Raw genomic sequence first — 16,432 nt, 5'->3', positions numbered from 1 at the left:
ATTATTTTTATAAAAGCAAACTACCAACACTGGACCACAAGTAGCTGTGCTGTTGTGTTTCAACTGTAAAGAACTCTCAAGGTCAGTGTATATTTTTTTTTTTTAACCAGTCTGACGTAATTTGTATGTATTCGGTAGTGGTTATCTAATCATGATATTCTGCATTGATGGAACATGTCAGCTGTCGGTGTATCAGTCACACAGTTCTACTGTGATAGCATAGCTGAAATCTAAAACCATCCACATGGGAATTGTTGGGAGATACTTATGCCATCTGTAACATTTGCATGCCATCTGCTTGCTAAAGGAGAGAGCATATTTGTATATAAATGGGTCTATTTGCATCCTCAGGAGATCCCAAAGTGCTTCACAGCTGAAGAAATGGGAAAACACAACAAGCACAGTGCACAGTAAGGTCTCATGAAAGTGAATGAGATGGATAACTAGTTAATATATTTCAGGTTGAGAGAGGAGTGTTGGCCAAAACTGGTCTTGGAATTGTATAATAGAATCTCTGTATCTCATAAATAAGCAGATGGGCCCATGATTTCATCATTTATGAAAAATATGTCACTCCAGCAATGCAACATTACTTCAGTGCAGTCCTGCATCATGTGGTCTCATTTTGGAGTGGAGCTTGAACCTGCAACCTTCCGCTTTAGAGGGTTGAGAGCTAATGAGCTAAGCTAACGCCCAAGGTGTTCTTCTACATACAATCACCTATTCTTGACCGTCTTCTGCGTGGGGGGAGGAAGGCAAGTGAGTTGAAATTGTTCCAAGAGTATCCTTATCTTGATGGACAATTTGAAACTGAGTTGACCTTTAGTGCAAGGTTTGACTGGCCAAATGGGAAATTGAGATTTTGAGTGTCACCATGAATGGTTGCAGAATGCTTTGATTGTCTCACCTGTCCCCTTAAGGATCCCACACTGAGGAGTCAGCCCAACACCACCATGCTGCAGACTGCATAATGTTAGCAACTGTTAAAATCATCTGGATGTTTGACAAAGTAGAGGGAATCCTGTTGAAGAAAAAATTGCATTTCATTTTGGGAGCAGAATCTGCCAAGTCTTTGGTGGCTAAAAGTATAGACTTTTTTCATTTGCAGTCTTTTCAGTGCTATTTCTGTACCTTTTGAAAACCTACAGTCATTTCTGATTTACAATTCTGCTCGACAATTTGACTGATAATAGATTTTATATTGATCCAATGGTCTGAACATTCAGATGTTTGGAACTTTGAGCCAGGAGTTGAAGTTGGCCATGCTTCATTGTGCTTCACTTCTTCATTTGGATGAGATTAGATTCTCAACCATATGCCAAACTGAAATCTTGAAGTACTTGGTGCATACCTTTGGGAAAACTGAAGAAAAAATATTTGTCTGAACTGCTGGGCCACGTGTATTCGAAGTGAAACAAAATTCTATCTTTCTCAATGCAACTGGTTTATCTGAAATTATGCTGCTGCTCATCATCTAGCTGATGAGCTGACTGTCTCAAGAATGGTGGGGAAGAGGAGAACTGGGACTCATGGGTGTACTGATTTCTCACAAGCTTTATATTGCATTTACAATTAGGAGGTCCAACCAAAGCAGCATTTTTTAGCTTTTAAAGTTGGTTTTGGATATGAAATCCAAAATAAGTTTACTTTTTGTAATGAATACTTCAGTCAAGGTGCCATGGGCAGAACATCATAGGTTGAAAGGTCCTTTTAATGAGTTTTTGAGTAGTTCTCACGCTACAATGTAGATTTATTTGTTACTTTTCACACATTAAGACGTCCTAATAAATACAAACGAGCTGAGTTTGTTATTTTTGTGTATTGTTACTGTGGTACAGCAGTATTATAAGGAGGGTTCTAATTTAATGATCCTTTGGGTAAACCAGGTAACTGGTACGCTGTTGCTAGGAAAATTATTGGATTTGTGAAGGCAGGGAAAAGAATAATTGTTCCTCCTTCCACCCTTCCAAAATTATCTGTTGCATTTAGCTTGCATCTTCTGGCAACTGGTTAGTGTCTGAAGAAAATAAACTTGGGAAATTTTGTTGTCTGATTTTTAATTTTGAAAGTTCAGAATCATGTGATTTCAACATGGGATGAATTATGAAATTAGATTTTAAGATGTGGCAGGTGATGTGGATTTGGTCTGCATGGCTCATAAGGGAAACTTGGCTTATGCTATCACAATGGGTTTGCAATTTTGCAACGAGTAGATTTGTGCACAGAATTCAGAAGTAATGAGCCCACTAACACCTTTAGAGATTTTAAAATTAAAACATTTATTAACAAGAAATTCAAACACACAGAAAAGATTAGTTAATATTATAACAAATCCCAAAATTCCTAATTAACCTAACTCTCCCTTAAGACAACACTCCAAAATAGATTTAAAATTTAAATATGCAATCCAGCCAGGTCACCACAGCACCCACTCGACAGTAGAATTCCAAGTGGTTTTTAACACAACTTTAGTTCCTGGAACAGCACTACTTCTTCAGAATGGCAAGAGGCTTCCCCCCCCCAGGCTGTTTCACCCAGTGTACCTTTCAAGATTTTACACGGCCACATGCCCACATAGCCTTCCATACTTCTTTATATATGTTTCTCTGTCTTTTTGATGTGCAACATCCCATTGTTATACATGTCTTTGGAAATTTACTTTTCCCATAATATAAAAATCTTCCACGTCATCATTATGGTCAGCACTTTGTTGGGGGGGGGAATAAACATATTGCTTTGCCTCACTTATCTTGTTGGTTGCAAACATTACACCATCCCTTTGAAAATCAAACAACCCCTACACTTAACTAAAAATGCACAGCCCCTTCACTTACCTAAAAATGCACATTTCCTTCAAATCCAATCTGTGGAACCCTCATCCTGGCTGATGCATCTCAGTTTCAAAAGTTTGTTTTGCACCTCTTTTTGATAATTCCAATCTTGTAGTCTAAGTGTCTCTAGCCTAATTAAATCAGTTACGCAGAACCAACCACATTCTCACCCAGAAGTCTATGAAAATATGAAAAATATTGCTTTGTGAAAGTATTGCAATTTTTTATGTTTGTAATAACTTCACTTTGAAGAAAACTTCTTCTGTCACCTATCAATATGTGTGACCACTCACCCACCTCCACTCTTCTGAACAGTGTGCTTTTAATTGGAGGTTTAAAAATTGGAGGAAAAATTCCACGTTGATTTTTTTAATTCAATTGTTTTTCTGCTTTAAAGATGTTAAATATTATAACTAGCTCTGTTTGTTGTGATATGGACAGGAGGGTGTTTAAATTAGAGCAGCCCTGATTCCTCCACTCACTACCCCTCCGTAAAAACAGAACTATTTTTGATTTACCCCTTTAAGTGGTGGCGTACTTTCATCAACCCTTCAGTTTTGGAGTGATCCAATCCTTAAGCAAGAACCCCACAGCCAACATGAGATAAACTAAAATAAGAGGAGTAGTTTATTTTATGTGCACACAAAATGCAGTGTTATGTTCCAATGCAGTTGGTGCAGCTGAGTTATTTAAAAATCCCAGAGGGAAACTTTCATAACCTATGATGTTAAATGTTATGTTTGAGATGCGACTCTTAAATTCAGGAATCAGACTATCAGTTCTCAAGGTTTTACGTTACACTAAATGAAACATTTAATTTAAAAGCAAAAAACTGTGGATGCTGGAAATCTAAAACAAAAATAAAAATACGAGGAAAAACTCAGGTCTGGCAGCATCTGCGGAGAGGAACACAGTTACGTTTCGAGTCCGTATGACTCTTCAACAGAACTAAGTAAAAATACAAAAGAGGTGAAATATAATCTGGTTTAATGGGGTGGGAGGGTAGAGCTGGATAGAGGGCCAGTGATAGGTGGAGATAACCAAAAGATGTCATAGACAAAAGAACAAAGAGGTGTTGAAGGTGGTGATATTATCTAAGGAATGTGCTAATTAAGGGTAGAAAACAGGATAAGCAAGGTACAGATAGCCCTAGTGGAGGTGGGGTGGGGTGAGGGAATCGAAATAGGCTAAAAGATAGAGATAAAACAATCGATGGAAATACATTTAAAAATAATGGAAATAGGTGGGAAAAGAAAAATCTATATAAATTATTGGGGAAAAAAAGGGGGGTCAGAAAGGGGGTGGGGATAGAGTTGAGAGTTCATGATCTAAAATTGTTGAACTTAATATTCAGTCCGGAAGGCTGAAATTACCTAGTCGGAAGATGAGGTGCTGTTCCTCTAGTTTGCGTTGAGCTTCACTGGAACAATGCAGCAGGCCAAGGACAGACATGTGGACGTGAGAGCAGGGTGGAGTGTTGAAATGGTAAGCGACAGGGAGGTCTGGGTCATGCTTGCGGAAAGACCGAAGATGTTCCGCAAAGCGGTCACCCAGTCTGCGTTTGGTCTCTCCAATGTAGAGGAAACTGCATTGGGAGCAGCAAATGCAGTAGACTAAGTTGAGGGAAGTGCAAGTGAAATGCTGCTTCACTTGAAAGGAGTGTTTGGGCCCTTGGATGGTCTGGAGAGGGGAAGTAAAGGGACAGGTGTTGCACCTCCTGCGGTTGCATGGGGAGGTGCTGTGGGAGAGGGTTGAGGTGTAGGGGATGATGGAGTGGACCAGGGTGTCCCGGAGGGAATGATCCCTGCGGAATGCTGCGGGTGGTTGGGGGGGGGGGGGGGGGGGGGGGGGGGGCGTTGGGAAGGGAAGATGTGTTTGGTGGCGGCATCATGCTGGAGTTGGCGGAAATGGTGGAGGATGATCCTTTGAATACGGAGGCTCGTGGGGTGTTAAGTGAGGACAAGGGGGACCCTATCATGTTTCTGGGAGGGAGAAGAAGGTGTGAGGGCGGATGTGCGGGAGATGGGCCGGACATGGTTGAGGGCCCTGTCAACCACTATGGGTGGAAAACCTCGGTTAAGGAAGAAGGAAGACTTGTCAGAGGAACTGTTTCTGAAAGTGGCATCAGAACAGATGCGACGGAGGCAAAGGAACTGAGAGAATGGGACGGAGTCTTTACAGGAAGCGGGGTGTGAGGAACTGTAGTCGAGGTAGCTATGGGAGTCGGTAGGCTTGTAATGGATATTGGTGGACAGTCTGTCACCAGAAATTGAGACAGAGAGGTCACGGAAGGGAAGGGAAGTGTCAGAGATGGACCATGTGAAAATGATGGAGGGGTGGAAATTGGAAGCAAGTATTATTAAATTTTTCCAGGTCCAGACGAGAGCATGAAGCAGCACCGAAGCAATCATCGATGTACCGGAGAAAGAGTTGTGGGAGGGGCTGGAGTAGGACTGGAACAAGGAATGTTCCACATACCGCATAAAGAGACAGGCATAACTGGGGCCCATGCGGGTACCCATAGCCACACCTTTTATTTGGAGGAAGTGAGAGGAGTTTAAGGAGAAATTGTTCAGTGTGAGAACAAGTTCAGCCAGACACAGGAGAGTAGTGATGGATGGGGATTATTCGGACCTCTGTTCGATGAAGAAGTGGAGAGCCATCAGACCATCCCGGTGGGGGATGGAGGTGTAGAGGGATTGGACGGCCGTGGTGAAGAGGAAGCGGTTGGGGCCAGGGAACTGGAAATTGTTGATATGATGTAGGGTGTCAGAGGAATCACAGATGTCGGTGGGAAGGGACTGGGCAAGGGGAGAGAGAATGGAGTCAAGATAGCAAGAAATGAGTTCCATGGGGCAGGAAAAGGCTGACACTCCCACAGCTACCTCAACTACAGCTCCTCACACCCTGCTTCCTGTAAGGGCTCCATCCCGTTCTCTCAGTTCCTTTGCCTCCGTCGCATCTATTCTGATGATGCCACTTTCAAAAACAGTTCCTCTGACATGTCTTCCTTCTTCCTTAACCGAGGTTTTCCACCCATGGTGGTTGACAGAGCCCTCAACCGTGTCAGGCCCATTTCCCGCACATCCGCCCTCACACCTTCCTCTCCCTCCCAGAAACATGATAGGGTCTCCCTTGTCCTCACTTATCACCCCACCAGCCCCCGCATTCAAAGGATCATCCTCCACCATTTCCGCCAACTCCAGCATGATGCCTCCACCAAATACGTCTTCCCTTCACCCCCCCCGGCGGCATTCCACAGGGATCGTTCCCTCCGGGACACCTGGCCCACTCCTCCATCACCCCCAACACCTCAACCCCCTCCCGTGGCACCTTCCCATGCAACCGCAGAAGGTGCAACACCTGCCCCTTTACTTCCCCTCTCCTCACTGTCCAAGGGCCTAAACACTCCTTTCAAGTGAAGCAGTATTTCACTTGCACTTCCCTCAATTTAGTCTACTGCATTTGTTGCTGCCAATGCGGTTTCCACTACATTGGAGAGACCAAACGCAGACTGGGTGACCGCTTTGCGGAACATCTTCGGTCTGTCAGCAAGCATGACCCAGACCTCCCTGTCGCTTACCATTTCAACACTCCACCCTGCTCTCATGCCCACATGTCTGTCCTTGGCCTGCTGCATTGTTCCAGTGAAGCTCAATGCAAACTGGAGGAACAGCACCTCATCTTCCGACTAGGCACTTTACAGCCTTCTGGACTGAATATTGAGTTCAACAATTTTAGATCATGAACTCTTTCCTCCATCCCCACCCCCTTTCTGACCCCCCCCCCCCCCTTTTTTATTCCAATAATTTATATAGATTTTTCTTTTCCCACTTATTTCCATTATTTTTAAATGTATTTCCATCCATTGTTTTATCTCTTCCTTCACCTCACCCCATCCCACCCCCACTAGGGCTATCTGTACCTTGCTTGTTCTGCTTTCTACCCTTAATTAGCACATTCCTTAGATAATACCACCACCTTCAACACCTCTTTGTCCTTTTGTCTGACATCTTTTGGCTATCTCCACCTATCACTGGCTCTCTCTCCAGCCCAACCCCTCCAGCCCAACCCCCCCCCCCAAAACCCGCTTATATTTCACCTCTTTTCTATTTTTACTTAGTTCTGTCGAAGAGTCATACGGACTTGAAACGGTAACTGTGTTCCTCTCTGCAGATGCTGCCAGACCTGCTGAGTTTTTCCAGGTATTTTTAATTTTATTAATGTAAATAGTTTAAAATATATATCCACATGGCTACAAATTACTACGATCATAACTTTTAACTAATTCCTAAACTTATCTCCACTAAGGCAACAGCAACCCATAGACTGAACCAGACACCAGTCAAAGCATTTTCACCTTACGAATTCAAAATGAAATTTTTTTCACTTTGGTTTCTTTGGAGACAGTTGGAGGCTTGCAGATGCCTTTTGATCTCTCATTGCTTCTGCTCCGCATACCCAAATCGTGCTGAAGTTATACCTGCCACCACCCATTGAATGTAAATTCTCATTGTATCACTAGCCTCTTCTAACAATAAAACCCCTTTCATAGTGTTGCCTACCTGGTGCCAGGATTAAGTATATCTCATCTGGGATGCAGAGCAACTTGGAGGAGAAAGATCCAGTTGTCGTTGTCCATGTAGGTACCAACGATATCGGTAGAATAAGGAAAGAGGGTCTGCTGAGGGAACACAAACAGCTAGGGGCTAAATTTAAAAAGTAGAACCAAAAAGGTAATAACCTCTGGATTACTACCATGAGCCACGAGCTAATTGGCATAGAGTCAATAAGATTAAACGGGTAAATGCGTGGCTCAAAGATTGGTGTGGGAGAAATGGGTTCGAATTCATGGGTCATTGGCACCAGTACTGGGGAAAGAGGGAGCTTTTCTGTTCGGACGGGCTCCACTTGAATTATTCTGGGACCAGTGCCCTGGCGAATCGCATAACTCGGGTTGTAGATAGGGCTTTAAACTAAATAGGTCGGGGGGAGGGTTCAGTTGCATGGAAATATTAAAAAATCAAAGTTTGAGATGGTAAGAGTGCAGGCTAGTGACAAGTCTAATTGTTACCAAAAAGTGAAAGGAAGGGTCAGAATGTGTGAATGCCAAATTGCACCAAAGAATCATATAAGAGTAGAGAAAATTGACAATAGGGCAAACTTAAAGGCTTTGTATCTGCGCGTAGCATTCGGAATAAAACTAATGAGTTAACAGCATAAATAGATATGATTTGGTGACGATTACTGAGACGTGGTTACAGGGAGAACAGGTTTGGGAGTTGAATATCCAAGGGTGCTCAGTGTTTTGGAAGGATAGGCAGGGAGGAAAAGGAGGTGGTGTAGCTTTGTTAGAAAAGGAAGAGATCAGTGCTATCGTGAGGAATGATATAGGCACTGGGGAGCAAGGCGTAGAGTCAGTCTGGGTAGAAATAAGAAATAGCAAGGGAAAGAAGTCCCTGGGGGGAGTAATCTATAGGTCCCCAAAAAGTAGTTCAGCAGTAGGGCACAGTATGAACCATGAAGTACTGGGAGCGTGTAAGAAAGACCCGGCAATAATCATGGGTGATTTTAATATGCATATAGACTGGACTAATCAAATTGGCTAGGGTAGCCTCAAGGGAGAGTTCATAGAGATTGTTTCTTGGAGGAATATGTTGTGGAACCAACTAGGGAGCAAACTATTCTGGGTTTGGTTTTGTGTAATGCAGTGGGATTAATTAATGATCTCATTGTAAAGGATTCTCTAGGGAAGAGTGACTATGGCATGCTAGAATTTCAAGTTCAGTTTGAGAGCGAGAAACTTGAGTCCCACCCTAGTGTTCTGGAGTTAAACAAAGGTAACTACATAGGTATTAGGGCAGATTTGGTCCCAGTGGACTGGGCAGGAAGACTACAAGGTAGGACAGTTGATGAACAGTGGCAGATATTTAAGGAGATATTCAATTCCTCCCAAGTAAAATATATTCCAAAGAGGAAGAAAGATGGTAAGAGGGGGGATAAGCATCCATGGCTAAGCAAGAAAGTTAAAGATAACATAAAGGCAAAAACTAAGGCATACCAAATTGCAAAGGTCAGTGGCAGGCTGGAAGATTTGGAAAATTTTAAAGATCAACAGAGAGATATGAAAAAGTAATAAAAAGAGCAAAGGTAAATTATGAAAGAAAACTAGCGCAAAATGTAAAAACTGATAGCAAAAGCTTCTACAAGTACATAAAAGGAAAGAAAGTAGCTAAAGTGAACATTGGTCCCTTGGAGGATGAGACTGGGGAGTTAATAGTGGGGAATGCAGAAATGGCAGAGATGTTTAATTCATATTTTGCCTCAATTTTCACAGTGGAGGACACTAGTACCACCCCAATAGTAACAGATAGTGCAGAGGATATAGAGAAGGAGGAACTTAGAACAATCACCATCACTAGAGAAAAAGTACTGAGCAAACTATTGGGATTAAAGGGTGACAAGTCCCCAGGACCTGATGGCCTACATCCCAGGGTCTTAAAGGAAGTGGCAGCGGAGATAGTGGATGCATTGGTTATAATATTCCAAAATTCTCCGGATTCTGGAAAAGTTCCAGTGGATTGGAAAAATGCTAATATAATGCCCTTATTCAAAAAGGGGGGGAGGCAGAAAGTAGGAAACTATAGACCGGTTAGTTTAAAGTCTGTTGTTGGGAAATAGTTGGAATCCATTATGAAGTAGTAACGGGGAATTTGGAAAGTCAAAATGCAATCCATCAGAGTCAGCATGGTTTTATGAAAAGTAAATCGTGATTGATTAATTTGCTAGAGTTCTTTGAAGATGTGACAAGCAAAGTGCATAATGGGGATCCTGTAGATGTAGTATATCTGGACTTCCAGAAGGCCTTTGATAAGGTGCCGCACAAAAGATTAATACACAAGATAAGATCACACGGAGTTAGGGCTAATACATTTGTTTGGACAGAGGATTGGCTAACCAAAAGAAAGCAGAGAGTTGGGATAAATGGGTCTTTTTCTGGATGGCAAGCTGTAACTAGTGGGCTGCCACAGGGTTCGGTCCTTGGGCCCCATCTATTTACAATCTATATTAATAATTTGGATTAAAGGATAGGAGGTACTATAGCTAAATTTGTAGATGACATCAAAATAGATGGGAAAGTAAGTTGCAATGAAGATATAAGAAATTTACAAATGGATATGTACAGGTTAGGTGAATGGGCCAAAATTTGGCAGATGGAGCTTAACGTGGATAAATATGAGGTTATCCATTTTGGTTGGAAGAATAAAAAGGCAACTTATTATTTAAATGGAGAGAAGCTTCAGTGCAGAGGGATCTGGGTGTCCTCATGCATGAATCATTGAAAGCTAGTATGCAGGTACAGCAGGTAATAAGAAAGGCAAATGGAATTTTGGCATTTATTGCTAAAGGAATAGAGTGTAAAAATAAGGAAATGTTGTTGCAACTGTACAAGGCATTGGTGAGACCACACCTGGAGTACTGTATACAGTTTTAGTCCCCTTATTTGAGGAAGGATGTAGTTGTATTGGAGACGGTTCAGAGGAGGTTCACTGGATTGATTCCAGAGATGCGGGGCTTGTCTTATGAGAAGAGATTGAGCAGCTTAGGCCAATACTCGCTAGAGTTTAGAAGGATGAGAGGAGATCTAATTGAGGTATATAAGATGCTAAAGAGGATAGATAAAGTAGACGTGGAGCGAATGTTTCCCCTTGTGGGGCATTCTTGAACGAGGGGCCATAGTTTTAGGCTAAGGGGTGGTAGATTTAAATCGGAGATGAGGAAGAATTACTTTTCTCAAAGGGTCGTAAATCTGTGGAATTCACTACCTCAGAGTGCAGCGGATGCTGTGATGCTGAATAAATTTGAGGAGATAGACAGATTTTTAATTAGTAACAGGGTGAAAGGTTATGGGGTGAGGGCAGGAAATTGGAGTTGAGGCCGAAATGAGATCAGCCATGATCGTATTGAATGGTGGGGCAGGCTCGAGGGGCTGAATTACTTACTCTCGCTCCTAGTTCTTTTAGTACCAGTTTTATTAGTAATATAAACATATGGCTTGGTATCTGCTAGATAGGTGTCAATTTTCACCCCATTTGAATGCTCTATTCAAAAAGTGCAAATGTACGCTATCTTTCTTACATATCAAAACTAGTAGACATCAAAGCACCCAGACTAGCTGGCTTTAATCCAATTAAGACTCGCCCACAGACTGAACCTGTATTTTAAAAGAAAAACATTTTCCAATAATATTATATACATTAATAGCTTCATGACACACAGGAAGGATTTCGCAACATCTGTCCCTTTTTGCATTCGTACAATAAAAAGGGGATAAGGAAAAGAAAGGGGTTCAGGGCAAAGACCAGAATAAAAAATTAAAACCCATTGTGTTTTGAGCAGTTAACTGTAGAACCATTAGCACAAGGTTGGAGATGAGTCGCAAATAGCTCTGCTTTTGTCCACAGCTGGCTGGTGCAGATGTCTCGTCTACTATCCTTTGTGCTGGCTTGGTTGGAAAGTTTACATTTCAGGGTTTTGAGGTGTTAGCCTTTGTCCTTTCTGAACTGATCAAACTTTCAAAACTACCATCATGTGGTCAGTGGTGGCTATTTTATCAGTCCAGCCATCTGTCCATTTTTAAAAAACAAATTTAATTAAAAGAATATGGAGAGAAACAAATTTCTTTCAGATTTTATTTCTTTGTGCTATCTTGGTGGGACACCTGGCATCTTGCTCTGTATTGGAACCTGAAGGAATGGTTTCAGTACAAGAGAGAAATAATGAATATCAGTTCGTAACTGGATCAAAAAATTCAAAGGGAGAAAAACAATAACTTGTAAAATTAATCTGGACCTCATGAAACAAGTGAAGAGGGCACTCAGTAGAGCACGTACCTCTGCCATGCTGTGTTAATTCAATGTTATTCCAATTATGCTGCCCTTAAGGCTTTCACTGCTTGATTCATGCTCTTGAACTACAAAGCTGTAAAAAGAAATATTTTTCTTAAGAGCTTCCATCTTAACTTGAGGCTTCAGCCCAATCCACATCCAACAATCTGCTCTGACAGCAGCTGAAATAATCCAAACCAACCAACAGCATTCTTAATCAAACCACTCAACATTGTTGGTCTGTTGATCAGTTCGCCCTATTTCCCAATGTAAACAGATCCTTTTTTTAAAAAAAAATTAAATTCCAGGATCCAAATGTGCATCTTTGGCAAAAACTAATCAGTTCTTCCTTGGGCCTTAGCCTGTGTACCAGGTCCCGTTGAGAAATTTGTTCATTAGTATTTTGCGTTTGTCTGTAAACAATATGTTTAACAGGTGAAAAGATTACCTCCATCCACCTTCAATTTCAGACAGTGAACTCTGACCCCCACCCACCCACACGGGTTTCCTTTTCTTTGCCTGTTTCAGTTTTCCTCTATTGCTTTCAGGCAGTAGTACACTTGCTTGAGGCATATCTTTTGTTACTTTTCTTGTCCCATCGCTATTTTTTATGCCCCTGGAGGACTAACATTTCTGTCATTCAAACCTCTCCTGTCTTCTACCCCATCACAGTATTTCCATTCTTCTGTCTTTATCCCACCCACCCCTTGCTCAAATCCCATTACATGCCTAACTTTTCCCAGTTCTGATGAAAGGTCATTGACCTGAAATATTACACTTTCTTTCTCTCTCCACAGATGCTGTCTGACTGGAGTATTTCCAGTTTTTTTCTGATTTTGTTTCAGATTTCAAGTATTTGCAGTACTCTGCTTTCCAGTTAATGATTATCCCATGCTGTTGGTCATCATGCCCTCACAGAAGGATTAGTGATTGCAGTATGATAACTGCAAGTTCCTCCAAGCTATACCAGCAACAAATACCATTCTGTCAATGTGTCTGCCTATGCTTATCCAGTGTAAAGCTGAGCTTGCTCTGAGCTTACACTTAATTTATCGATTCCCATGTAGCCTTCATGTATCTTCTAAAGAAGTTCTCACTGCATCATTCTGGGTATGATTATTCTGGATCTAGTCAGCAGAATACCATCTTCTAGTGATATTTCATGTAACCTATCAGGCCATCTTGGATAACTTGGTGAGAGAGAATCTGTAACCGTTCGTCTTTACTAGTCTCATCTCTAATTTGACTCGGTTTGGTGGTAGTCTTTTCGCTAGATGGGTCCTTTACACTTAGATTTTTTTTATCTCATATGGTGACAGATGAGAGAGGGCATCTGCTGGCACTATTCTCTTCCTGACTTGTATTCCAGAATGAAATTGTAACTCTGAAACCTCCAGGAGTAACCTCTGTGGTCTTGCTGGTGCTTTACACACACTTTTCTTGTAGATTTACTTCAGCAGAAAGTGATCACTCTCCACTGTGAATTTGCTCTCATAGTGATATGTATGGAATTTTTCACATCATACATGACTGCCAAACCCGTCTTTGTATGTTGGCATATCTTTCCTCAGCTGACAGAATTTCAGACTCAAATGCTATCAGATCTCCCTCTTGTACCAGAGCCACTCCCAATTCTTGTGTCGATACACTTGTAGAATGATGGGATTCTCTCTGTTGTATGACAGACTTGTTTCCTTGCATAGTACTTCGAGTTTGCTGGAGCTTATCATGTGACTTTGACCACTGACAACACCCCCTCTCATCTGCTCTTATAGATTTGCTGTGTGTTTTGACATGAGGTATGAAAGAACTCATGTCGTGGATCAAACCAAGGAAACCTCTCTGCTCTCGCTTGGAGCTTCCATCTCAGAGATAGCAGTGGTTATTTTTTCAGGACCCTGCTTGACTCCAGGTGTGTACAATATTTTGAAGAACCAGCATTCTAACACCTTTACAATTCAATTATGTGCTTAGCTTGATCCTAACTTTCCCTATTCCCCGCATAGCTTCATACAGTCATGATCTTTTTCATCTACACCATAGATCTGGATATCTTCAGCTATGCCAACTGCTCTTTTGAATTCTTTGTATGTCTTTTCTACTTTCTGCTGGAACACAACCTGGCTCACTTTAAGGCCAAGGAAATTTGCACTGTCAAAAGGTTGTGTTGAGTGTTGTCAACAGCCATCATCAAGCATCATGTTCCAGTAGCCATTTCTAGCATCAAGCTTGCTGAGAACTTTCGGCCTTGCCAGTGCTGGTGTGATCTCTCCAAGTGTTAGAATAGAGTGGATTTTCATCTTTATTGCTGAATTAAGATCTTTGGGATCCAAGCAGTTTTGTAGCCATCCATTTGGCGCTTCTTTCAACAACAATAGAGTTTGCCCAATCTGTAGGCACTAACTCTGGCAGTCGCTTTCTTTTCTTCCACCTCTTGGAGCTCTCCTTGAACCTTTCCTTGCAGTTCTGTTGGTACTTGTACATGCAGGATGAATCACTGGTTTATCCTCTGGATTTTTAGTGACATGTTAGTCAATCTTCAAAGTATCCAACTGTATCATTGACATACTTTCTGGATACATTTGGACTAGTTCTTTCTTGCTTCTGATTGGCGGATGCTTTTCAATGGATGTGCTACCTTTTAGTGTTCTGTGATGCCTCGTTCATCTCATTGAGATCAGCTGCAGCTCTTGGCAACTGTTGAACCCCAGGATAGCAGAACCACCTGTTTCAGGGATGTAGAACATGTAGTTTATGTCTTTATCTGTCTCTGCGTGACCGTGTCTCTAGCACTTTGTACAGCCTGTGATATTGTGTTTTTAACCTGTCTAATCAGAGCTTTTTATACATGGGATATGTAGAACCCCAGTGAGCTGATCAATCAGCATTTCATCTGTTTCTTTGAATTTGCACTTGTTGGCTTTATTTCTTAATCTTGTTGGGAAATTGTCAACAGGCTCACCTGGTTTCTGGCTCCGGCTTTGAACTTTATATAGGTGCCAAGGCTTGACTTTGGCTGGAGATGTGGACTGAGTTTCCCAAATTTTGTCTAGAGTTTTACTGCCATCCTCAATTACCTTGCAGCTTTTAAACAAATTTATTTTTTTCTCTCCTGCATAAAACAAATGTAGCTGACGCTTTTCTCCTTGCTGGAGCCTTTTCGAAAACTGAATGTCAATTTACACTTCTGTTTAAGCTAAGGAAATGTCTCCACATTGTCATCACCCTTCAATTTCACCCTGAGCTGGAGCTGTGCATTCATAGTTGTAGCAGCAGTCATTCTGTTAGTTTTTTTTCTGTCTCTTTCTCTCTGGCATTAAGTTGAGTTGATTTTTCGCAGTCTAATTCAGCATTAAGTCCACTTAAAATGTTTGGGCTTTTCTCACAGATACCTGCTGTCACCTTGTTATATCTTGTGGTTCCCAGCAATTTGAAATAATCACACTTAATGCTGGAGGTTCTTTGAATGAGTTTTATTTCTCATCACTCCATGTGCTTCAGACTGATTGTTGGATCGATACACTGACTGTAGTGCACTCTGGATATTTAGATCTACACGCATACGTATTTATTATAGTTCCTAATGATGCTAGAATAACAAAATGTAAGCTGGAGAGCTGCTCCCTGGAAGTGGAGCGGTTATTGAGATGTTTTTCCTTCAAGCAGGTACTGAACAACTTTGATTAAAATTGAAAGTAAATTTTAACTTCTCACCAAGGAGGATGGTGAAGTTCCTGTTACTGATGTTGAACTATCAGCTGTTGTGTTAAAGCATGCATGTTTTGATTTGACTTGTAGAATAAGGATATGTTTGGGGCCGTGGACAAGGAAGTGAAAAAGAAGTGAGAAATTGATGAAACATGCCAAGAGGTTCATAGTAATTGGTACAATACTTCACTCTGGTTTGACAGTTAACCATAGTAAATTTTCTGAATTATTTGATTTTTTTGCTGGAGCATGGTTATGGTTTCATGTGAGCTTGAATAATGGCCAGCAGGCAATTGGATTGCAAGGGCAAGTTTAGTTTTATTTATATCTATCTATAAAATATGACTAAATATTGGTTTATATCAAGCAATGTCAACACCAGTTAGTGTTTTCTAAATTATATTTTAGAAGTTCTCAATTTGTAAATTATAAGTGCATTTTGGGTCTGCTACTGCTGGCTTCTAGTGTCTCTTGTGTGTATCTGCAATACACTTTGTTTTTATGTTGGTTATAAAATAAGACTTCATTCCTTGTTGCAAGGAGATTTTTTTTTTGTTTAAGGTTTATTTTGGAGTCTGGGTTCCATTTGTGGATCAAATGATGAAGAGCCCACTGATATTCTCAGAGGCACAAAGGAAGCTAGTTCTGATCTGGATGAGCTTTTAAATAAATTTGCGCAGTCTGTTTTTTGAATAATTTTGTTTAAACTGAATACTGATGATCTCAGCAACTAATGTGGGTGGAGTTGATTCATCTGACTCATTTTTGTTTTGTCAAACTAACTGCAGCTGAAGTGTGATTGTTGAAGCACTACACAATTATTGTACCTTCATGCTTATGTTTAGGTTCAGTGTCTCTGATAGGGAATTTCTTTATCTTTTTCATGATTTTAAGTATTGAGTACTCACTTTGAAATAATTTCAGATTTAAAGAAAAATGAAAAGCGATGCTGGCTTGTGTGGCCAGTCCACAAGGTAAATTAAGTGGAATCCTTTAACCTAGAGT

The 16,432-nt window shown here is 41.2% G+C and overlaps 1 protein-coding gene across 1 annotated transcript in view; it reads left to right on the top strand.

Annotated features, from left to right (window-relative positions):
* The window catches only part of uhrf1bp1 (UHRF1 binding protein 1), a 159,549-nt gene that overhangs the window by 26,311 nt on the left and 116,806 nt on the right, over positions 1-16,432 (top strand). The window lies entirely within an intron of this gene.

The sequence above is a fragment of the Carcharodon carcharias genome, chromosome 9, assembly GCF_017639515.1.
Source record: "Carcharodon carcharias isolate sCarCar2 chromosome 9, sCarCar2.pri, whole genome shotgun sequence".
Taxonomy (NCBI): Eukaryota; Metazoa; Chordata; class Chondrichthyes; order Lamniformes; family Lamnidae; genus Carcharodon; species Carcharodon carcharias.
This window is presented reverse-complemented; position numbering and strand designations above follow the sequence as displayed.